Source organism: Podarcis gaigeae (genome assembly GCF_964106915.1).
Source record: "Podarcis gaigeae genome assembly, chromosome: 9".
In the NCBI taxonomy this organism is placed as follows: Eukaryota; Metazoa; Chordata; class Lepidosauria; order Squamata; family Lacertidae; genus Podarcis; species Podarcis gaigeae.
This window is the reverse complement of record NC_139685.1, coordinates 22,565,309-22,590,781: the sequence shown is the minus strand read 5'-3', so window position 1 is coordinate 22,590,781 and position 25,473 is coordinate 22,565,309. Positions and strand designations below refer to the sequence as shown.

General features: G+C 45.4%; 1 long non-coding RNA gene across 1 annotated transcript; it reads right to left on the bottom strand.

Moving 5' to 3' along the window:
* Positions 1 to 8,346: 8,346 nt before the first annotated feature.
* On the bottom strand, positions 8,347 to 23,937 carry LOC310852184. The gene is made up of 3 exons (XR_014568017.1): positions 23,863 to 23,937; positions 13,006 to 13,301; positions 8,347 to 9,508 (listed from the first exon to the last, which is right to left on the bottom strand). It is a non-coding gene; the product is annotated as an uncharacterized lncRNA (long non-coding RNA).
* Between the last annotated feature and the right edge of the window lie 1,536 nt (positions 23,938 to 25,473).

Here is a 25,473-nt window from a genome sequence, read left to right as displayed (position 1 = left end):
CCGCTGCTATCCCTTATTGATGATGTCCCTTAAATAAGCTACTGAAGGTAATGGGGCCCTTTCTATGTCTAGCTGTGCTTTGTCAACAACAAATTGTTGCTTTTTTGTGTGTTGAATATATGCTATATGGTAATTTATAGGACCTAATAGGTATCTAAAGCCATTTGCACACAACAAAATATGTATTTTATCAAAGTAATTGTTGATCCCTTATTTTGGCTGCTGATCCCTTATTTTCAAATCTGTAAGTTGACAGCTATGAACTAGTACCGAGGGAGTTAAATGTGGTGCTGCTGCTGCTACGACAACTGAGATAAACTCTAAGATGGAAGTTTCACATATTGGAGATAATTTTGGAAAACAACCCAGAGGAAAAAGAAGGTATCAAGAAAAGTGAGAGTGCTGCAAAGTCTGCAAAAGAACTGTGCCTGACTTGAATTACAGTGACCCTGCTAATTGGCCTAACCATTGCAGCGATAATTTGCAATACAACATGGACCACAAAGGTTGTGTCGCATATTTCCCCAGAGACTCAAAAAACAAGATTTTCTCCTATGCGCTATAAGAGGAGACTAGCAAATGGTGAATAAGTGTGCCACCAATGGTTGCTATATCCTCAAAAGTTGTGGAGGTGTTTTTGGTTTGTTTGTTTTTTGCTGAAAGTTGTTCAGCAAAACAGAAAAGGTGCATCAACCCAAAACGAAATAGGTTCAAAAGACTGGAAGAACATTGGAGCAATTCTGTCTTCACATGAAAGGAATACTGATCATTGAGAAAACTATCAGACCTGGGGAGAACTTGAATTGTGCTTATCTAAAGGGGGGGCAACTGATGATCTTAACCAGCAGAAAATTAGGCAAGAAGAACAACATTGGTGACAAATCTTGAAATGCTTTATCGCTTTGGTCAGAGTTCTTGGCATGCAATTGTTGGCATTACATGGTACAACCGATGAGTTGGACAGCGCTAAAAAACGAGGTTTTTTAAAAAAAAGTTTGTGCAATACCTAACCATTTTTTTTAATCCTATCATAAATGAACATTTGTACAGAGTTAAAGATCAAGAAGCAATGGTTCACTACTTAGGAAAAGATACCCACAACGAGCTTATACAGCTTCTAGCAGGTGCTATAAAGCAGAAAAATTTAGGGCATGCAAACTCAGCCAAATTCTAGTCAGTTATTCTTTGGAATCATTGAGATATCATCTTGGTAGAATATACGGTGCTTTAATGAAAATCTTCGATGATGCAAGCCTAAAAGGTTTATATGGAAATATTTCCCGGATTGAAGCTACTAGTAAGTTCAAGCTTGTGACGTCCCTTGGCAGTTTGTACAACGTCTGTTTGGAAGTCAATCGTACAAGCAAGCTACTACAAAATAAGGAATCTGATTTAAATTCAGCTAGAAGCCAGTTGCAAGTGACCAGGAATTACCTTGTGAACTGCAGGTGTGATGAGGGTTTTTGACAAGTTTTGATAGATGTTACTGCGATTGCAAAGGAGCTAGAAATACCACAAACCTTTGAGACAGGATAAGTTAGGGGGGGGGGAAGAAAGAAATGGCAGCTTGTGTATGAGGCCTAAGAAGAGGCGCTGCAAGATCCATAGCAGAAAATCAATGTAAGTTTCTGCTATGCTTAGACACGGCCATCCAATTCTGTTGAAGAAAGATTTCAGCAGCTACAACAATCTAATTCCCTATTTGCATCCTTATGATATCTATAGCATCATCAACAACAAAAATCTACTGAAGATGTACCTGCAGGAATTTGGAAAAAATCATTGATACACAATGGAAATAAATATATTGATGCAGAAGATCTGTGCTGTGAATTTATAGCAACATCTCAAAGACTTCCAAAGTCTATGTTGCCACAAAGGTCACATCTCTTCGTACCGACAGCAAAAACTCCTGGATAATGTGCCTAAATGTGTCTGCTGCTCTAAGGATCCTTCTCACGCTTTCAGTGGCAAGTGGTGAACTAGTTTCTCAAAGCACAAACTTACATGTGCTCAACTACGGTAAGTTGCAAAAGACTTGGTTGTTGCTGTTGCTGTTGTGCAAAAGTTGACTTGGTTGTTGTTGTTTAGTCGTTTAGTCGTGTCCGACTCTTCATGACTCCATGGACCAGAGAACGCCAGGCACCTCTGTCCTCCACTGCCTCCCGCAGTTTGGTCAAACTCATGCTGGTAACCTCGAAAACACTATCCAACCATCTCGTCCTCTGTCGCCCCCTTCTCCTTGTGTCCTCCATCTTTCCCAACATCAGGGTCTTCTCCAAGGAGTCTTCTCTTCTCATGAGGTGGCCGAAGTACTGGAGCCTCAGCTTCACAATCTGTCCTTCCAGTGAGCACTCAGGGTTGATTTCCTTCAGTATGGAGAGGTTTGATCTTCTTGCAGTCCATGGGACTCTCAAGAGTCTCCTCTAGCACCATAATTCAAAAGCATCAATTCTTCGGCGATCAGCCTTCTTTATGGTCTCACTTCCATACATCACTACTGGGAAAACCATCGCTTTAACTATACGAACCTTTGTTGGCAAGTTGACTTGGTAACTATTATCAACTGAACATGCCCAGGGCATCAGCACATGACCTCAAGGAATTGGTGACAAATTTTGCAAAGGAAAAGGCATGCAAAGTGAGGTTTTGGTGTTCCTGAAATTTAAACTGTTAAGTGATTTACATTTTAATTTACAGTTCACGAGATTATTCAAGACCCAGGCTTTGGCTTTGGAAGGGCTACAGAACCACAGGGGCTAATGGGCACAATCCATCCTGAATAGGAAGCTTCCATTCATCTCAATGGGGCTTACATACAAATCTTAATTAATGTTTGATGTTTTATTATGTTTTTATATATGTTGTAAGCCACCCAGAGTGGCTGGGGAAACCCAGCCAAATGGGTGGGGTCTTCCTCTCCTCCTCCTCCTCCTCCTCCTCCTCCTCCTCCTCCTCCTTTTCCTTCTCCTCCTCCTCCTCCTCCTCCTCCTCCTCCTCCTCCTTCTTCTTTGTGGATTTTGCCTGATGTTGTTTACTGATTATATGTTTAACTGCAAAATAGACCTAAAGCAATTAATTCAGTCATGCTGGAAAATTTAACCATGTAAAAATCGGCCTTCGATTTCTCTCAGCTTACAGACCCATGAATTGCTATGAGACAATGCATTAAATAGTGACAACAGGTTTTTTTGGACTTTGCATTCCAAATATTTTGTGTCACCCAAGGAAAGAAACTGTGCATCTTGGGCCTCGTCATGCTTATTGGGTTCAATGGGCTATATTTCCACATTAGCCTACATAACACTGTATATCCTTCACTGATCAATTAGACTGGTTTTAGGTGAGTAATTGAATAAATCTGCATGACATTGTATGTGAATAAGCAGTAATTTTGAAGGAAAAAGCATGCTCTTTCCCTACCAACAAATAACTCAACAGACACTAACTTAGGGAATGGAATTCTCTACTGTATCTTAGAAAAGGTGGTGGGAAGATGCTTTTTCAATAATAATAATAAAACCTCCCCCAGTGGATGGCACCTTGTTGTTGTTTAGTTGTTTAGTCGTGTCCGACTCTTCGTGACCCCATGGACCAGAGCATGCCAGGCACCTCTGTCCTCCACTGCCTCCCACAGTTTGGTCAAACTCATGCTGGTAGCTTCGAGAACACTGTCCAACCATCTAGTCCTCTGTCGTCCCCTTCTTCTTGTGCCCTCCATCTTTCCCAACATCAGGGTCTTCTCCAGGGAGTCTTCTCTTCTCATGAGGAGGCCAAAGTACTGGAGCCTCAGCTTCAGGATCTGTCCTTCCAGTGAGCACTCAGGGCTGATTTCCTTCAGAATGGAGAGGTTTGATCTTCTTGCAGTCCATGGGACTCTCAAGAGTCTCCTCCAGCACCATAATTCAAAGGCATCAATTCTTCGGCAATCAGCCTTCTTGATGGTCCAGCTCTCACTTCCATACATCACTACTGGGAGAACCATAGCTTTAACTATACGGGCCTTTGTTGGCAAGGTGATGTCTCTGCTCTGGCTTTTGTGAGTACTTATGTTTTTAAAAGAAACATGAAATGAAACATTGGGCAGACTTTTCTAATCCATCAAATGATTTTAAATTGATTAATTAACCAATGAATCAGCTAATAGTCACAGCACCTTTTGCATGCAAAACAGATGCTCTACCATCAAGCTACAGACTTCCCCCACTAATTATTTGGACTGCTGGACTTCTAAAAAATGCAAACGTCCCATTTTTTTTGCCTCTGTCCCTTCAACTGGCATGTGTGCAAAGTACTATAATGTCCACTAGCTAAGCCACCCAGCTCTCTCCACAAAAGTGTGGCTGTGGTGGCAGCTCAGAAGGAACTACATGCAACGCTTTCCTTTCTGACACATGATGGATCACTCTGAATCTCACCGTTTTGAGCTTATTTATGACAACATCTTTTAATGCTAGCTTCAGCATTTTAGGGGGGGAGGGTTAGACTCACAGAAATTTGTACAGCAAAATTAAAGAAATGCAGTCTGGAAGTAGACAGCATGGATAAGGAAACAAACGCTCCAAATAGAATATGGTTACATCCTGTTATCGTTCATGCAGGTCAGTATTATATATGATAATAGATTCAGGCTTTGTGCTGTAATATATGCAGAAACGAACAATTTGCATGATGTATGGAGTTTAAATCATTTGATTCACATTATTTCATCCACAGTATATTACATATCTTTGCACTGTATGCTCCCAGTAACTAGCAATGATATGGTAGGCCTGAAAGTCGGGCACACTTAATCTTGGCATATATTTAAAGATGGTATTTTTTAAGAGGCGATAGGGAAGCTGTGCCCCTCCAGATGTTGTGGGGCTCTCACGCCTCCCCTGCCTCAGCAGGCCTGGCCAGTGGTCTGTGACAATAGGTGCTGGAGTCTAGAAACATCTGGAGGGCCACAGGTTATTCTACCCTTGTTTTAAAATAGAATAGACTGGAATATCAGAGTGATTTTTTTCTTGGAGCTGCTAAACACACTCTAAACTACCAAACAGGAGAATTTCAAAAATTGTAAGCAGATATATACTGAGACGCAGTATATAGAGATATAGGGGGACGCAGGTGGCGCTGTGGGTTAAAGCCTCAGTGCCTAGGACTTGCCAATCGAAAGGTCGGCGGTTCGAATCCCTGCGGCGGGGTGCGCTCCCGCTGCTCGGTCCCAGCGCCTGCCAACCTAGCAGTTCGAAAGCACCTCCGGGTGCAAGTAGATAAATAGGGACCGCTTACCAGCGGGAAGGTAAACGGCGTTTCCGTGTGCGGCTCTGGCTCGCCAGAGCAGCGATGTCACACTGGCCACGTGACCCGGAAGTGTCTCCGGACAGCGCTGGCCCCTGGCCTCTTGAGTGAGATGGGCGCACATCCCTAGAGTCGGACACGACTGGCCCATACGGGCAGGGGTACCTTTACCTTTACCTTTATATACTGAGACCTGAGGGTATAGCACAATATATAAATTAATAATAATTGTAAGTGTTTTTCTTCTAGAAAAAAAAGGTGCCAGCACTGCGTACCCTTGAGTACCCCCAGAAAAAGCACTTATCATCATCATCACCTTGCATAGATGGTAGCTGGCATGGGAGCAAAAGTGGGTTTGGGGCATTTTTATAAATTCCAGAGCCCTAATCATCATGTAAGGGACGTGGGTGGCGCTGTGGGTTAAACCACAGCGCCTAGGACTTGCCGATCAGAAGGTCGGCGGTTTGAATCCCCGTGACGGGGTGAGCTCCCGTTGCTCGGTCCCTGCTCCTGCCAACCTAGCAGCTCGAAAGCACGTTAAAGTGCAAGTAGATAAATAGGTACCGCTCCGGCGGGAAGGTAAATGGCGTTTCCGTGCGCTGCTCTGGTTCACCAGAAGCGGCTTAGTCATGCTGGCCACATGACCTGGAAGCTGTACGCTGGCTCCCTCGGCCAATAAAGCGAGATGAGCACCACAACCCCAGAGTCGGCCATGACTGGACCTAATGGTTAGCGGTTCCTTCACCTTTAATCATCATGTATATATTGAGGAGGAAGCTTCCCAAGGGGGTTCACTGGCTAGATTCCCCCCCTTCATCCAGCCAGTCCATGATATACATAAAAAACACATCTTCTAGACGACATCCTGGCCTGCATTCCAAGTTCTTGGATCCTTCAACCGATCACCAATTAAGCAAGCACTTCATCATCATAACCGTACTTCACTGTTAAAACCAAAGTTACAGTGGTACCTCAGGTTAAGTACTTAATTCATTCTGGAGGTCTGTTCTTAACCTGAAACTGTTCTTAACCTGAAGCACCACTTTAGCTAATGGGGCCTCCTGGTGCTGCCGCGCCGCCAGAGCCCGATTTCTGTTCTTATCCTGAAGCAAAGTTCTTAACCTGAAGCACTATTTCTGGGTTAGCAGAGTGTGTAACCTGAAGTGTATGTAACCCGAGGTACCACTGTATAATGAAAAGCATGAACCTTAGATTACGAAGATGTAACCATTCCCAGCATAAACAGCAATGGTACATCTTCAGCATTTGGACAGCAGCTGGAGGTCAAAGTTAAAAACCAAGAGCAAAGTGCTAAAACCAAACAGATGCAATAATGTCCCAGTGTCTCATGAAAATATTGTCCGAATAAACTCGTTCGGAAAATATTGTCCGAATAAACTCGTTCGGAATGAAGCAGCCATTTTGCCAGTGCTGGGGAGGGCCAGCTTAACTTTCCTCCACCCCTGTTGCCAGGATAAGTCACAACTTAACAGCTGCCCTGTGGTGATCTCCCTTAATCTCCAAGAGAAGCCGTGAGAGCCAAGACGTCGAATAAATATATAGATGATCTATGATTTGCTCTTCATTCAGTAAAGCCAGTCAAGTTAATTAGGAGTAGGGGAAGGATTGATTAATGGCCGTCACATAACATTGAGTTGGCCTTTCCTGCATAAATGCTGCATTGCATTTAAGCAGCGGGTCCACTTTTGATGTTTAAAATGGGGGAAGTGCAGTGGTATAGTAGCTGTGGTGGAGAACAGGCATTCTGCCGACCTTCTATGATCTGGTAGCTGCCATGTTTGCCCAGCAGTGTATAAAGACTGCAAGTGACCTCCAGCCTTAGCTGTGCTCAGAACAGACCCACTGTCCATTAATTTCAGCAGGTCTGCTCAGCATATTTCGCAGCCTTTAGTTAATGGACTTAAAAGTGCATTAATTTAGTGAGTATGACTTAGTTGGCAAACCTACCTTGCCAACAAAGGTCCGTATAGTTATAGCTATGGTTTTCCCCGTAGTGATATATAGAAGTGAGAGCTGGACCATAAAGAAGGCTGATTGCCGAAGAATTGATGCTTTTGAATTATGGTGCTGGAGGAGACTCTTGAGAGTCCCATGGACTACAAGAAGATCAAACCTATCCATTCTTAGGGAAATCAGCCTTGAGTGCTCACTGGAAGGACAGATCCTGAAGCTGAAGTTCCAGTACTTTGGCCACCTCATGAGAAGAGAAGACTCCCTGGAAAAGACCCTGATGTTGGGAAAGATGGAGGGCACAAGGAGAAGGTGACGACAGAGGACGAGATGGCTGGACAATGTTCTCAAAGCTACCAGCATGAGTTTGACCAAACTGCGGGAGGCAGTGGAAGACAAGAGTGCCTGGCGTGCTCTGGTCCATGGGGTCACGAAGAGTCGGACACGACTACATGACTAAACAACAACAAGATGACTTTGTTGGGAATCACCCCATATCACTTCTGAATCCCATTTTGGGGCACTCGGCCAGGTCTGAGGAATGGCAAGCACCTGCAGCAGACAGCCACAAAGTCTGGAGATGCAGAGGGAGAAACTGGTGGTGTCCTGCAGTGACAAGTGAGGGACTGAGGAAGTGCACCACGTCATGAGCTTGAATAGCAAGCCGTGGCAGATGATTGGCTCCTGGTTGTTGCCTGATTCTGAAATCCAGGAGGATTCTGGTGCATGGGATGCTTCCATCCTACTATTATTGTGATTTTGTAATGTATGAAGCCCAAATGTGGATCACCATGAGTGATGAGCACATTGGTTTGTACATCTGGTACAATGGCCAACTGCAACTTCTCTCCATAGTGTGAAACATACAATGTGCTGGTATTGAAATAAATGCAGGTTTTCTGTGCAGGAAAGACATTTCAGGTGTGAGGCACCCTAAGCTGGGAGGGCACTTGGCACCAAATGCAATTGCACTCTGCAGACTGTATCCTATTAAAAATATTGCATTTAGTGGGGTGCAGTAAATATTTATTTGTAACTTTCAGAGAACATTAAGCTGGGAGTAAACATTTTGTTGATGGCTACACTCTGCTTTTATTGGTAATTTTCACATAAATCAACTTATATATATGGAAAATGTATTCATAATCTGAGTTTTCTCTATAGTGATAAAATGTTTCTGCTTCTGGGGTAGAAAATAGCTTATTATGCAAACAACATTGCCTGTCTTACATTATGCATGGAATTCACCTGGCGAACATCAGAAAGCTTCAACCCAAATGTGTGTGTGTGTGTGTGTGTGTGTGTGTGTGTGAAGAAAAATAGTGAGTTGCATTTACTGAACCACTTGGCAGTTATAATTAGTAGAAAATGAGTTGATAGCTCTATTTTGAAATGTATTTCATATTTGCCTTAGTAAAGTCACAGGAGAAACAAAAATGAAAACAGATATCACAATGCATGCCTATGGATTTTGAAATGATAGCCTCCAGAATGTCATTCCCAAATAAAACAAAGTAAAATGCAGGTGACACAGTTTTAATTGCTTTTAGTAATTTTTACTTACAGAGTGGCTCATGGCTATGATTGTGTTCACTCATTATTGCATTATCTTCTCTGTGGCTCACTTGATTTAATTAAGGGATTTGTGCATGTATTCTGGATTATCAGTAAAAAGAAAAGCATTGTTAAGGAAGGTGGCCAGTTCTAAATAAACCAGACATATGGTACTGGTTCAGATATGAAACAGTGGTCCTCAAAGGGTGAGTGCCCACAACTGAGTAAACTTCAACACATCTCAGTGTGGATGTATTCAGGCCTGGCAAAAGACGGTGAATAACTCATGATGTGATGTTCAGCTGATGTGTCTCAGTGGCCATAAATGAGATATTTTATTCAGAGTTTCTTTGACAAGTTATCCAACACCCCTTTTCTGCCTTGGCTATGCAGAACGAAAACTGCAGTCCCTGGGAACACAAACAATGTCAACGCACAGCTGTCCTGCAAGCTCTGCCTCACACTTGCTCAAAGTCTCAAGATGCAAAATGCCACTGCATCCCCCAAAACAACATGCGCGCCATTGCGCAATGCACGGGCACTTTTTATATTTTTGCGAGGAACTTGCTGCTGAGACATCTCTCCTTCTCCTTTGATCTTCTTGCAGGGAATCTGGCGGAAGAAGGAGCTCCAATTGCACACCAGAGCCCTTTCCCCTCCACTGCATCCTGCAGTCTGCCTTGCACCTTAAGGAATCCTACAGAGGAAAAAGGGAATCAGAAAGGCTTGGAGATCCATAGACAGCCCTTCAGCAGGGCCATAGGAAGGGGTCGGAGGGGGGGCGGACTGCCCTGGGTGCCCTCACTGAGTGGGGTGACATTCAGCAGGCCGCCCACCTGCGACTCCCAAGCCTACCCCGAGCCGTTTGGGTAAGGGGCAGGAGCTGCGCTGCTTTGCCGGCGGCATTCCCTCCCTTCCACCTTCATTTGACAGCTTGGGGGAGGCTTGGGAGTCACGGGTGGGCAGTGCATCGAATGTCCATCATGGGCGGCTCGTGCCGCTCCTGGCTGCAGGGTGCACGCACCACTCCGGGCACCCAAGCGCCTATCCCGTACCTGGGAGGCCAGTGTGATGGCCTGGGATTCGGAATCGGATGCTGAACCTGAGGGATCCCAGCCTGCACAGGATTCCCTGCCTCCAGAACCAGCTGAGCCGGGGCTGGGGCTTGAGCCTGAAGGGTCCTCACCTGTGCTGGATCCTCAGGTGCAGGCACCAGCTGAGCCTGCTCTGGCCCCTGAGGTGATGGAGGACCCATTGCCTGCAGGTGCTCCACTCTCAGCCCCGTCAGGGGAAGAGGAGGTTGCCTCTGGGTCCAGTAACCCTCCAGCCTCTCCTGAGCTGCAGAGGCTCAGGGCAGAGAGGCAGAGGAAATTAAGTTCCTGCAGGAGGAGTGCTCGGCTCCAGGCCAGGAGAGGTGAGTCACCAGAGGATGGGGCCGCCCTATGCCTCGGGGCAGATAAAAGCCAGCCAGCCCCAGTCCCAAGTTACAGGAGCAACATTGTTGGTTGCTAGTTCCTGCCTGAACCCTGTCCTGCTTTCCTGCCGGAGCTCCTGACCTGCCCTGGCTCCCTGCTTGCAAGCCTGTTCCTGACTTCACCTGACTCCCTGCCCTGCACCCAGCTTCAGCTACTACGGACTGCCTCCATGTTGCACCTTTGACCACAAACCGGACTTGGACCTCGTCTCTCGGGTAACCCACGGGACCAGCACAGGCACCCTCTGTGCCATGCATCCCTTGGGAGCACGGCTGCCCTGGGAAGTGCGGGCATATGTTCCGCTGCTGCCCTTCAGTGGCAGATTGCTTGCTTCACTTCAGCCCAAATACCAAGCCCCTGTGACTATGAGCTCATGCCTATGTGCTGATCTGCACTTCCAGAGTTCATGATCAGCATAAGGAGAGCATTCATGCTTAGCCTCAATCCCCATGGGTTTGGGGAGGGGGTTATGCATGTTAGGATATTCCGTTCCACCTTAGGTACAGGCACGACTGTTGTGTGTCACATGCCTGCTTACACCCCAGCACAGCTTGCTGGGAACTTCTGTTTGTGTATAAAAAGGTAAAGGGACCCCTGACCATTAGGTTCAGTCATGACTGACTCTGGGGTTGCGGCGCACATCTTGTTTTATTGGCCGAGGTAGCCGGCGTACAGCTTCCGGGTCATGTGGCCAGCATGACTATGCCGCTTCTGGCAAACTAGAGCAGTGCACGGAAACACCGTTTACCTTCCCACTGGAGCGGTACCTATTTATCTACTTGCACTTTGACATGCTTTTGAACTGCTAGGTTGGCAGGAGCAGGGACCGAGCAACGGGAGCTCACCCTGCCGCGGGGATTCGAACCGCCGACCTTCTGATCGGCAAGTCTGTGGTTTAACCCACAGCACCACCCGCGTCCCACCCGTTTGTGTATAGCTTTCGCTTTTAGCTGCTTGCTTGGACCCGAAGGAGAGAAGACATGTTTACCTCTTGTCCCAATGTATGCTGAATAAACTGCTTGTAAATATGCTCATCACAGCCTCTCCCTGCCACTTCTGTTGCGTAGTGTTTACTCTGCTGAGTAGCGTGCTCTAGCTTCTGACGCTCGAGTCACTGATGCTGCACCAAGGACTGAAGATCGCCCGGCACACCGGCCGGCGGGCTGGAGCCAGCTGGGGGTCTGCCATTTGCCCCCAATTCCTTGGCTGCATCCCAACAGTGCATGCATGCATGTTGTTAAATGACCATCCTGCACAACTGACAATGCTGTAGACATCTCCTGTTCATCCCTGCCGCCATTTACCTAACAGAGATAGCAACAACAGTAGCCTACCTTACAGGACTGCTGTCAGGATTACTCAGATATAATGTGAGCAAAGCACTTGCAGCATTTGAAATGTGCTATACAAACACTAAGTACTCTTCTTATTGTGACTTTGCCAAGAATTTAAACCAGACGGCTCAGTTTGAAAATATCTGAAAATGCTATGCAAACCAGTGTATGGAGATTGATTGCTGCTGTCTGGCTTGATCATCAGCAATTCTATTTCTTTGGCATTTCTGATGCGATACCAAGGTGGGGGAAAATTGATAGTCGGGAAACGTCCTTGAAAATGGATCTACTGGGTCATTCATTGCCTCTGAACTGTTGGGTTTTTTAAAATGCCGGCTAGGGTGAAGTTTGGCATGGTATGCGTTAGAAGAAAGGCTAACACAGGGTAGTCCTGCTCAGAAAACACCCACTGAATGAAGATGACTGACTTAGCTCCATTCATTTCAATTTTGTCTATTCTGAGTGAATATTTGTTGGCACACCACCCGTTGTTCTCATGGAGCCACATTTTAGCTCCGAGCTGCATTTGTCTGTTGCCCACGTTTCCTTTCCTGTGGATCCAGTGCAGGGGTTGCCAACCTTTTTGGGCCACTGGGCATGTGTGCCAAGTGGAGAAATTGTTTTGGGTGCTACACGGACACACAAATGGTGGCTGCTGCTGGTAGGTCAGAAGCCAGGCAGGACAACAGTAGATTAAACCAGAAACAATGACAGGCAGAACCAGCCCCTGACTGCTTGCAAGTAAGAAAGGGGGTTAATCGGAGAGCAAACTAAAGTTGGTGGGGCATTTGACGGAGCCAGCCTATACTGTCTGTAACCAAGCGCACACCACAACTGATTATATTAGGTTGCTTCTTTCTGGTATGGACCCAATCAGTGACAGGGAATGTTTCTATGGGCTGATGCGCAAACATGGGCACCATGTTTGTGACAGCATTGGACTAAGCATGGCTTAGCAGCTATTCTCTCTCCACAAGACACCCTGGAACTATAGCATGGGTGGGAGACATGGCTCCCTCAACAGACTTCAATTCCTAGACTTCCTTGGGTGTATCAAAATTATCTAAAAGGCAGGAAGAAGAAGAGAAGAGTTTGGATTTGATATCCCGCTTTCTCACTCCCCTTCAGGAGTCTCAAAGCGGCTAACATTCTCCTTTCCCTTCCTCCCCCACAACAAACACTCTGTGAGGTGAGTGGGGCTGAGAGACTTCAGAGAAGTGTGACTGGCCCAAGGTCACCCAGCAGCTGCATGTGGAGGAGCGGGGAAGCCAACCCGGTTCCCCAGATTACGAGTCCACCGCTCTTAACCACTACACCACACTGGCTCCCTGCTCTTCCACATATAAGTATAATTATAAGGATATAAGTATAATTAAATAACATACCATAAATAGTCCCTTTGGATGCAACTTGCAGCCACTAAAATTGATGAGAGTCTGCCAGCGACGTCCGTGAGGTTCATCCTCTGATATTCATGATCAGATTAGTGTACTGATCTCTCGCCTCCACTGAGGTGAATAAAGCAATGGACACACAGCTTTGTGTCCTCTGTAGTAGGTTCCCAAAGAAGCCAAAGGAAAATAACAAACACAGACGGCTGTTAGAGGAGGCAGGAGAAGTCATCCATCCCATGGAGACTGGCCAGCTCTCTGGCTGGAGCAAATTGAAGCACAACCATCCCCTGGGAACAAGAACTTAGTTTAGCTGTTTTTCAAAACCAATGGTGAACTGTTCCTTTTCAAAAAATAAAAAAAAATTGTCCAGTAGCACCTTAGAGATCAACTAAGTTCTTCAGAAGAAGTGTGCATGCACAGGAAAGCTTATACCAAGAACAAACTTAGTTGGTCTCTAAGGTGCTACTGGACATTTATTTTATTTTATTGATATATTTTGACTGCGTCAGATCAGACCAACATGGCTACCTACCTGAATCTTCCTTTTCAAGTTTAACTCATACTGATGAGGATACCTAGTGTAAGCTTCCTCTCTCATGCTTGCAAAAGCCCTGTACCTTGCACAATTGCCTGTAGAATGCAGCCCAGGGAATCAAGGAATTAAGGGACACGTTCTGAGTGCCAGGAAGAATAAAGGTAAAGGTAAAGGGACCCCTGACCATTAGGTCCAGTCGTGGCTGACTCTGGGGTTGTGGCACTCATCTCTCTTTATTGGCCGAAGGAGCCGGTGTACAGCTTCCGGGTCATGTGGCCAGCATGACTAAGCTGCTTCTGGCGAACCAGAGCAGCGCACGGAAACGCTGTTTACCTTCCCGCTGGAGCGGTACCTATTTATCTACTTGCACTTCATGCTTTCAAACTGCTAGGTTGGCAGGAGCAGGGACCAAGCAACAGGAGCTCACCCCGTCGCGGGGATTCCAACCGCTGACCTTCTGATTGCCAAATCCTAGGCTCTGTGGTTTAACCCACAGCACCACCTGCGTCCCTCTGCCAGGAAGAATACAGGGCGTTAAATGAGGCTGCAATCCTAGGCAGACTAGCTTGGTTGTTAAAGCCACTGGGTTTTATTTCTGAGCAGATGTGCTTCAGACTGTACTGTTCATAGTGTTGTGAGTTTTTTGGGGGAGGTAGGCTGTATGCCTGAGCTCTACTTCTAATTCCTGGTTCCAGCACAGATTAATTTTCTGGAATAGCCTGGTAATGGCCTGCTAAATATGGGTTGTTAAGGGAACAAAAGGAGTGGCTGTGTGCCAGAGGGCCAATGGGTAAGCCTTCCCTCCTCAATGGTCTGTGACTTAGAAAGACAAAAGACCAGAATTGAGTTATGTGGGCTAGAAGCTGGATGCAAAAGTAGCAAGCTGGGAAGCAAGAGAGTCAGAGCCATGCCTGATATTTGCTGAGATCCAGGACTGCGGTTATGGGAGAAGTAAGACCCTCTTGGGGGTGTTTAATGCTGTGAACCCCTCCATTGTAGGCTCAGGCTGTCTGTATGTGTAAATAAACCATATATCATAAAGACGCCACACTCCCTGCTGTGCCTCATTTCCAAAAGGAATCACGAACTCTGGGTAAGCATGTCTGGAATCTTGTACCTCCTGGAGATTGGGCTGGTGTGCAAGAGTAAGTTTGCATGAACATAAACTACATAATTTTAGCTCTGAGGTGGTCTTAATTTCTACTGTACTCTCAGTGCAGCTGGTAAGCTTCCAGCTGAATATAACCCTATCCCAGTTAAGAGTTCTGCCATTTCTCCTCCTCCACTGATGTAAAAGCCCTTCATCATACAAATCACTTTGTTAAAGTGCAGCAGAAAAATAATTCTAAGCTGCAGACCACATAAGTGATAGCCATAAAAAGCCAATAAGAGTTTCAAGATTCACTACTTACCACTGTAATATGGTCTTTATGCTTGATATTATACCTCGTGCCAGCCTCAACGTCACTTTGACTTTCTCTTGTATTATATTGAGGCCTGGTGTAGCATATTGGTTAAGGCTGCAATCCTATGCATGCTTACATGGGAGTAAGTCCCAAAGAACATAGTAGCATTTACCGTATAAAGGTAAAGGTACCCCTGCCCGTACGGGCCAGTCTTGCCAGACTCTGGGGTTGGTGCGCCCATCTCACTCAAGAGGCCGGGGGCCAGCGCTGTCCGGAGACACTTCCGGGTCACGTGGCCAGCGTGACATCGCTGCTCTGGCCAGAGCCAGAGCCAGAGCCGCACACGGAAACGCCGTTTACCTTCCCGCTAGAAAGCGGTCCCTATTTATCTACTTGCACCCAGGGGTGCTTTCGAACTGCTAGGTTGGCAGGCGCTGGGACCGAACGACGGGAGCGCACCCCGCCGCAGGGATTCGAACCGCCGACCTTTCGATCGGCAAGCCCTAGGCGCTGAGGCTTTTACCCACAGCGCCACCTGCGTCCCTTTACCGTATAGACTTGAGTATAAGCCGACTTTTTCAGCACCTTTTTTATTGCCGAAAAAGCCCCCCTTGGCTTATACTCGAGAGAGGGTCCTTTCGGGCTGCTCCTTCCTCCTTTGCCGCTGATGTCGTTGTTGTTGGAGGAACGAGCAGCCCAAAAGCAGCCCTTTTCGGACTGCTTGTTCTTCCTCCGCCGCTGCCGCCACCACCAGATTTGTGGTGTGGTGAACCGGCTTATACTTGAGGCAATAAGTTTTCCCAGTTTTTTGTGGTAAAATTAGGTGCCTTGGCTTATATTCGGGTCGGTTTATACTCAAGTATATACAGTGGTACCTCAGGTTAAGTACTTAATTTGTTCCGGAGGTCCATACTTAATCTGAAACTGTTCTTAACCTGAAGGATGCTTGATCATAAATAATTGGCCACCACTAAACTAGATTGAAATTAGATGATAAGTGAGATTAAGGAAAAGACAAATCCTTTGGGAGAACTATCAGATTATATCTAAACGAGTGGATATAAGATTGTAAACAAGATGATAATTTGCTTGAAAAAACTTTTTAACAATGTAAGTGGGAGCAGGAGACGTGAGGAAGTCCAAACAAGTTATGAAATTTTGTGTATGATATAAGCAATGTTGTTTGTTATGCTTTTCTCTTATAAAAATTCTTAATAAATATTAAAAAAATAAAATGAAACTGTTCTTAACCTGAAGCACCACTTTAGCTAATGGGGCCTCCTGCTGCTGCCGGAGCACAATTTCTGTTCTCATCCTGAAGCAAAGTTCTTAACCTGAAGCACTATTTCTGGGTTAGCGGAGTCTGTAACCTAAAGCATATGTAACCTGAAGCGTATGTAACCTGAGGTACCACTGTACGGTACTTCTGAGTAGATGGGCAAAGGATTGCCCTTTAAGACACTGAGAAAGTCCCTTTTCTTTGAAACTTGCCACTGTCACAGGTTAACCAACACCTCGGTCCTGTTCATTTTTACTTGGGAGCAAGTCTTACTGTGTTCATGACCATTAACAAGGTTTAAAATGTCAGCTGCCAGGGCAATCGTCTACATCAGTGGTGGCCAAACTCCTGACGTTTCGAGATTACAACTCCCATCACCCCTAGCTAACAGAACCAGTCATCAGGGATGATGGGAATTGTAGTCCCAAAATATCTGGAGGGCTGAGTTTGGCCACCACTGTTCTACATGCTAGCTCAGAGGGAAGCCCCATTGCCTTAAATATGACTTTCTCCCAAGTGAGTGTATACAGGAATGCAATCTAGCAGCCAATAGGGTAGCAGTGCACCCCTATGCAAGTCTATTCAAATGTAAGTCCTGCTGAAGGCAAGTGGATAAGTGGGTGTAGGTGCCCTTTGACAACCTCAGTTTTCTATCTGTAATATGGGTATAAAAATATTGGCCCACCTTATAGCAATGGGGCCTGTTTCAGCAAAAACCTTGTTACTCAAAGTAGTTTCCTCTGTTCCATTACGGGCATGTAACTTATTTTAACACCTGTTAACTGATCAAGATTCTCAGGAGCAGGCAGTTAGCAGGCAAAAGCACTCATGATCTGACTATCAATGGAAGAACGCATGTTTTTTGGGCGCTAGAAGAAGGAACATAGCGCTGGTGTTACACACACAAGGTCAGGCGGATAATAGCCCACAAAAGTCAAACTGCAGGCAAATACATTGTAATGCTGCTAGATAAGAGTGATTTGCAGTTGTTAAGAGAGCCAATAATTTATATCTTTGTTATGTGGAGGGCGTTTTACAATCAGAGTTAATCACGTTGCTTTATGGTTCCTCTGCTGGCTTAAAACTGGAAAAACAAGGGAGAGGTTGCTAGATCATTATAGTAATTGCAACAAGGCCATTTCCATACTGAATGCCACAAAACAACAAAACCAGTTACATGATGAAGGTACCCTCGAATGGGATGAAACACCTCCAAATTCTGCAGTCGGTACACAGAAACAAACAAGCAAATCACTCTCCCAGCCTGATAGTGAAACATGTCTTGTGGCCAAAGTATCTGTGTGACTCTAGCTATAATATAATACTGTTTTCAGCATGGATCACAAGTTCATTATTCATAAGGTTGGGCTTCTGGAAACATATTAAATCATTGGCTCCAGTTGTTTCTCAGACAGAACAGTAAAGGTAAAGGGACCCCTGACCATTAGGTCCAGTTGTGACCGACTCTGGGATTGTGGTGCTCATCTTGCTTTATTGGCTGAGGTAGCCAGCATACAGCTTCCAGGCCATGTGGCCAGCATGACTAAGCCACTTCTGGTGAACCAGAGCAGCGCACGGAAACGCCGTTTATCTTCCCGCCAGAATGGTACCTATTTATCTACTTGCACTTTGACGTACTTTCAAACTGCTAGGTTGGCAGGAGCAGGGACCGAGCAACGGGAGCTCACCCCCTCGCAGGGATTCGAACCACCAACCTTCTGATCGGCAAGTCCTAGGCTCTGTGGTTTAACCCACAGCGCCACCCCCCCGTCCCGACAGAACTGTAGATACTGTTAAATGCCACCTCATTCTCTGCATGGTGAGAGACTCTACGGCAGGCAGGGCCAAACTTGGCCCTCCAGATGTTTTTGGGACTACAACCCCCATCATCCCTAGCTAACAGGACCAGTGCTCAGGGATGATGGGAATTGTAGTCCCCAAAACATCTGGAGGTCCGAGTTTGGCCATGCCTGCTCTATGGGTTTCAAGTGCTTACCTCAGGTTTGGTTTCCTTGGAATGAAGGTCAGCAGAGACCGTAGTGTTTTTAGGATATATTGCTTTATTTACACATATATACAACCTGAGCATTGGATGGAGGAGCTCATGACACTGACCCTCTCATAGATCTTGCTTCCCCTTTAGGTTTCCAGGGGAGCCCAAAAAGTCCAGCACAGAGTTATTGCATCTCCAGCTTCCAACCTCCCTTTGGCTTGTTGTTCTTGTAGCTATTGCAGCCTAGCTCATCCGTTGAACTGCTGAGGGTGCTTAAGTGAGCAGCTAAGGCCGTTGACTTACAAAGAAACCTGTCATTCAGTATCCTCTTCTACTAGATCAGGCATGTCCAAAGTCCGTTTCAGGGGCCTAATCTGGCTTGCTGGTCACTGGTTGATTTAATCCGGCCCCGTGGCAGTATAAATCCTGGGGTAAAATCCTAAAAAAAGCTCAAGAACGTTGGTTGGCTCTCACACAGCGGTGTGTGCTTATGATGTCATGCGCGAGTTACTGACCTGGAAGTGACCTAAAAACATCAGAAAAAGTCACAAAAATGGGTGGAATGGGGCACAGGCGGGACGTTGGCAGGCTTTTTCAATGATGTTTCAAATATACGCAATTTCACTGATGTGCACGGCGCCTCGGAACATAACCCCTGTGTAAATGGGGAGCTGCCTGCATATGAACTAAATGCTGAGAACATCTAACCCCAGAAAACCAGACTATTGGGAAATTCTTTTTTTAAAAGATTTTTTATTGATACAACAAGAAAAAAGAAAAAAAACACAAATACCAAATTACACACAGAAATAACTATAGACACATAATTTTCTTAGCAAACAATATAACATATATTGGTCTTAACACTAAAGACCCAACCTCTTAGCTGTTTATGTTAGTTATCTGGTTTTTCTATGCAGCTATCAAGCTATCACTGGCTGGAATCTATGGGGCTATTACTTGGCTTTTGGTTGGGCATACAGCCAGAGATGCTAGCAGGGCAGGACTTTGGGGGGAAAGGGTAGGGTCCCACACAGGGAGATGAGCAGGGGAATTTTAACCAGCAGCCTGACATTACATTTTGAGCTATGCAAAGCAATGCTATCTAAAGAAGTGCCCCCCCCATAAGACCATTAAGTCTTATAGTACTGTTTCTCAATCTTGGGTCTCCAGCTGTTGTCGGACGACAAGTCCCATTATTCCTAGCTGGCAGAGACAGTGGTCAGGGATGTTGGGAGCTGTTGTCCAACAACAGCTAGAGACCCAAAGCTGAGAAATACTGTTATAGGAAGAGCCACAGCTCTGTGCTTTGCATTGAAAAGGTCTCAGAGTCATTTCCAGTTAGGGCTGGGAGAGGTTTCCTGTCTGAAATCCTGGAAAACTATGGCCTATCAGCACTGACAAATCTAGGCCTTGGTCCAGTATACCTGAAGGAGCGTCTCCAGCCCCGTCGTTCAGCCCGGACACTGAGGTCCAGCACCGAGGGCCTTCTGGCAGTTCCCTCATTGCAAGAAGCCAAGTTACAGGAAACCAGGCAGAGGGCCTTCTCGGTAGTGGCACCCGCCCTGTGGAACGCCATTCCACCAGATATCAAAGACAAAAACAACTACCAGACTTTTAGAAGACATCTGAAGGCAACCCTGCTTAGGGAAGCTTTTAATGTTTAATAGGTTATTGTATTTTAATATTCTGTTGGAAGCCGTCCAGAGTAGCTGGGGAAACCCAGCCAGATGGGCAGGGTATAAATAATAAATTATTATTATTATTATTATTATTATTATTATTAGGTGAACCCAGGGTTCTGACTTGGTATAAGGCACCTTACTATGTTCCTAAATCCAGGGTTTTACAAAATCTAACTGGACCACTGCACGCACAAGTGTCAGTTTAATGAACTGGGCCTCCCATTTAATGAGCTTCCAAGTTGGGAGCACCCATGTATCTGCCATGATGCTCCTTTTTCTAAGCCACCATATTTATGCCAATCTCCGTGGCCACTATGGGGGCATCGGTTCCTACCAGCTGTGACCCTGGTGACCTGGAATAATATTGGGGACAGTAGTGTGGAAGCTACTGGGTACACGAACCAGCCCCAATTCCAATGTCTAGCAGGCTCCAGGCTGAAATTAGTATGAATGTGTGAATACTTGTCATTTTCCTCCTTCAAAGTTTGACAGCTAGAGATGAGAGGAGGTTATTTTTGCATCACTCTTCCCAACAATGGATGCAGCTGCCTTTTCTCCTCCCGTAATGCAGTGTTTTCTTTGGTGAGAGAGTTGATTTCCAGTCACTCTCTTTCGGCCAAGGTGAATGCTCAGAGATAAGGGTCGCCTGATTCCCCTTTTATTTTGCACATAGGGAAAACTCTTGTGCAAGAGTGAGCTGCTGGGGGGAATTCATTCACATCGGGAGAGTAAATCCTGTGGCAATTGGCATGGTAAGTGGTTAAAATGAATATGGACCCATTGCCTGCTAATAGCACGTCAACCTTGGGACATATTGATTATAAATGTAGATGAAAGTGGCTTAGAAGTACTGTACTGATAAAACGGTCCTTGCACATTTCAAAATATTAGCTACATCCAGCTAAAAAGGGCAGGGAGGAGGGGGTGAGAAACGAAACCCACCCCACCTATCTATTGTGTATGCTAGACTAGATTTGTTCTGATAGATTGGGTTCCCTTTCCATAACTCTTTGCCTGGTTTAATATGCATGACAGAGAGAATGCGTCTCTGCACCAACATTGCAAAGATAACCTTGAAGAGTATAAATGAATGCACGTATTGATGGAGCAATTTGTGTTTTTATTGATTTCTTACTGCGTCTCACTGAATTCTTAGTACGAAGACTAGGCAATGGCGATTTTGCTATCAGGGATGTGCACAATAATATTTTCTTTCACAGGTTTTTAACAGCCTTAGAGAATGTACTTTTTCTATTAAAAAAACCCAAAAACCTGACAGACACTCTCTGATATAAAATGCATGATGCCAAATGTGGAAACAGTAAAAATTCATCAGTAGATAGGAACCCAGAGAGCATCAAGTGGCAGCTTAGGAACATACTAAGGGCCCTATTCCAATTAAAGATGTATTTCTTGTTGCAGGAATTTAGAGTTACTGTCACAAATTTTGGTATGTTTCCTGTGCTGATTCTGATCGCCCATATCGACAATAATAATAATAATAATTTATTATTTGTACCCCGCCCATCTGGCTGCGTTTCCCCAGCCACTCTGGGCGGCTTCCATAGAAACCAAAAATACACTAAAATATCACACATTAAAAACTTCCCTGAACAGGGCTGCCTTAAGATGTCTTCTGAATGTCAGGTAGTTATTTATCGCTTTGACATCTGCTGAAAGGGCGTTCCACAGGGCAGGCGCCACTACCGAGAAGGCCCTCTGCCTGGTTCCCTGTAGCTTTGCTTCTCGCAATGAGGGAACCACGAGAAGGCCCTCGGCGCTGGACCTCAGCGTCCGGGCAGAACGATGGGGGTGGAGACGCTCCTTCAGGTATACTGGGCCAAGGCCGTTTAGGGCTTTAAAGGTCAACACCAGCACTTTGAATTGTGCTTGGAAACGTACTGGGAGCCAATGTAGGTCTTTCAAGACCAGTGTTATGTGGTCTCGACGGCCGCCCCCAGTCACCAGTCTTATGAGGTGAAGTTTTATGAGGGGAAATCTGTCCCACACCAAGTATGAAGAATTTGACAGCCTTGCCGAATCATGGGGCTAAGGACATTTCAGGGGCTGATGTCCCAGGAACCACAGGCAAGCCACCACAAGGAGACTGTGGTTTCCCCTTCTTAACAATCTTCTGGCTTTTCTTGAACGTCTTAGGGGCAAACTGCATGTTGCATGATTGATGTTTATTAAAAAGCTGTCTTAAACTGGCTCCATTTATTCTTAAGAAAAAGCAACTGCAGGATCCCAATCCAGAAACATGCTCCTTGTCTAGATTGAGGTCCTGCACCAATTTCCTGTTGAGGAGCATCCCTCTGACTCTTGTCCCTGAGGGTGCTGTTTATGGTCAGCAAATTTGGGGCGAAATTGGAGCAGGGACGATTTTCAGAAGGAAATTGGTGCAGATCCTGTCTGGACTGGCAATACAGTGGTACCTCGGGTTAAGTACTTAATTCGTTCCGGAGGTCTTTTCTTAACCTGAAACTGTTCTTAACCTGAAGCACCACTTTAGCTAATGGGGCCTCCTGCTGCCGCCACACAATTTCTGTTCTCATCCTGAAGCAATGTTCTTAACCCAAGGTACTATTTCTGGGTTAGTGGAGTCTGTAACCTGAAGCATCTGTAACCTGAAGCGTCTGTAACCCGAGGTACCACTGTATGTACTTGAACAGAGCCTCTGAGCTGCTTTTTCTTTTTCTTTTAAAGGCCCATTGGGTACTGCTGAATGATGCCCAAAGGGCTATCACGTGGAAGATGGCTTCAAACTTCAAGAAAGGAGATTCTAACTAAACATCAGAAAGTAAGACCTTATCAACAGTGGAACAGTCTCCCTCAGGAGGTTGCGGACTCTCCTTCATGGAGGTTTTTAAGCAGAGGTTAGATGGCCATCTGTCATGGATGCTTTAGCTGAGATTCCTGCATTGCAGGGCATTAGACCAGTTGACCCTTGACTCTACAATTCTATGATCATAAAGACACTACAGTCTCCGCTGTGCCTCATTTTCTAAAAGGAAATACAAACCCAGGGCAAAGCATGCTAGGAACCCCTGTGGAGACTGGGGTGGTGTGTAACAATATCATATAGTTGGGTCCTTATGGGGGGGGCAGTAATTGGCACTCTGATGATCCACAAACCTGTTTTTGTGAAAACATCGCTAGATCATATATCAGCTACGAACCCATATCAGTTTTGTGTCTTTGCTTCCCCCGAATAATCTTGCAAACAGCGCTTGGAACTGTCTGTCGTCCCTCAAAGAAGAACTACAATAGGAAGATTTCATGGGGAGAGGACACGACTGTTAAAATGCTAAAAGGCTGTAGTGTAGCCATGCTGCTAACAGTCTCAGTTATTCAGGGCACACTGTCTGCATATCATACATGAATAAACCCTGAAGAGGCTAATATATGCCTGTGCATAGTGAGTCTCTGTGCAACATGTAAGAGAGGAAAAGTCAATATCGTTTGATTTCTCCCAAGACAGTGTGAGATCGCTAAAATTTAAAGACACCGCTTTTTTTTTGAGCAGCTCAGACTAGTCTCTTTCCTCTTATGCTATCTGCTTGAAATCAAGGCTTAATTTAAGCAATTCTATTACAAAACAAATTTCTATGCATAGGCGATGCTTGCGAGGAATGGGAAACGTTTGCAGAGTATTTTTATGTGGGCAAATGCTGTTGATTCTCACCTTCTTATTTGTTCTATTAAAAGTATATTCTATGACAACTCATCTGTATTTGCTTTAATCAAAACAGGATTTCTGAAAAGCAGCCTATACAAATACATGAAAGAAGATCACCTAATATCCCCCTTCTCCTTGCCATCGCGTTACACATCTGACTCTGGCTTTCTGCAAAAGGAGACATTTCTAACAGCACAAATGTTTGGCTAGGAAACATTTCCCCCCCTTTTGGTCTCTTAAAGATTGATTTTCAAAGGGACTCTGTACTCACTGTGCACCCAAGATTCTGGATTCATTAGAAAATCAGGTCTTTGCAGATTTTTTTCTTTTTAACCTTCAGACTACCTTGCCACACTCCTGCAAAGAATGACACTTGAATGTTGATACAGCACACTTTTTTTTTCTCTCCTAGAGACAAAATCATGCTATGTATAAATAGTGGATGCATTGCCTGAGCACCTATTCTTACATAGCCAAAATGGGACTGCCTATGAGGGACGTATCAACATAGCAGGATAGAGTTTCAAACAAAGATGTGTTCTCCCAAGTGCACAATCCTAGCATGTTTGCACTCCTGTCTCAGTGACGTCTATGCCCTGGCTCGGTCATGTCAGTAGAATGGAAGATGGCAGGATCCCCAAGGATATGCTGTTATGGGGAGCTGTCTTCAAGCACCAGGCCTGTTGGCAGACCAACTCTGCTACAAATATATATGCAAAGGGACATGAAGGCTGACAACATTGACCTCGCCCTGTGAGAATCCCTTGTAGATGACTGCAGTGCCAGGAGACAGTCGGGCTGTGCATCTATAGCAGTGACCGGAGGAGGAACAACTGCTGGGACACATGCACCAGTACAACCGGACACCTTCATTTGCCCCAGCTGCAGAAAAACATGTCTCTCCCATATCGGTCTCTACAGCCACAGCAGGCACTGCAACCTCCCAAAAGTTTGACTTCACCCCCCCCCCAAAGGCATAGTCTTCCATTGTCTCCTGAGACAGATGGACGCCAACAACAGTTATCTGTTGGGATTGTGGAAATGAGATACGGAGAGCCAGTTACATAGCAGCCAAAATCTTAGTAATAATAAGAATAATAATCACAATAATAATAATAATTTATTATTTATACCCCGCACATCTGGCTGAGTTTCCCCAGCCACTCTGGGCGGCTTCCGATCGAGTGTTAAAAACAATACAGCATTAAATATTAAAAACTTCCCTAAACAGGGCTGCCTTCAGATGTCTTTTAAAGATAAGATAGCTACTTATTTCCTTCACATCTGAAGCGTGGGTGCCACTACCGAGAAGGCCCTCTGTCTGGTTCCCTGTAACCTCACTTCTCTCAATGAGGGAACCGCCAGAAGGCCCTTGGTGCTGGATCTCAGTGTCCGGGCTGAACGATGGGGGTGACCTGGCCCCCCTAAATAAAATATTTGAGAGGGCTTCCAAAGTTTATGGGTATTGCCATTCAAATGGCTTACCTGCCCCCCCCCCCCCCCAGTATTGGCACCCCTGGTCAGCTACATTCTTTATCTAATTCTGGGGCATTTTGCCTCCAGCCCCACTGAAGATGGCAATGTGATGTTTTTATGCTTGCGTTAGGAGACAGCTGTCTCTTGCTATTATTGGTGTATGTGAATCACTGCACAACACTGGGGAAACAGCATCCAACTTTTTTTTACTTCAAAGCCCTATTGAAGTACTGGGAATGCTTACAATGTTTTCCTTTGGGAGTGTTTGGTTTGGGCATTTTCTCACCATGGTTGTGTTTGAAAGACCGTGACATTAATTGTTATTTATAAAGGTTAAATGTAATTTTGCACATTTGGCAGTAAAAGCAACAAGAACCAGCGGGCAACTCTACTTCATGCCTTAGTT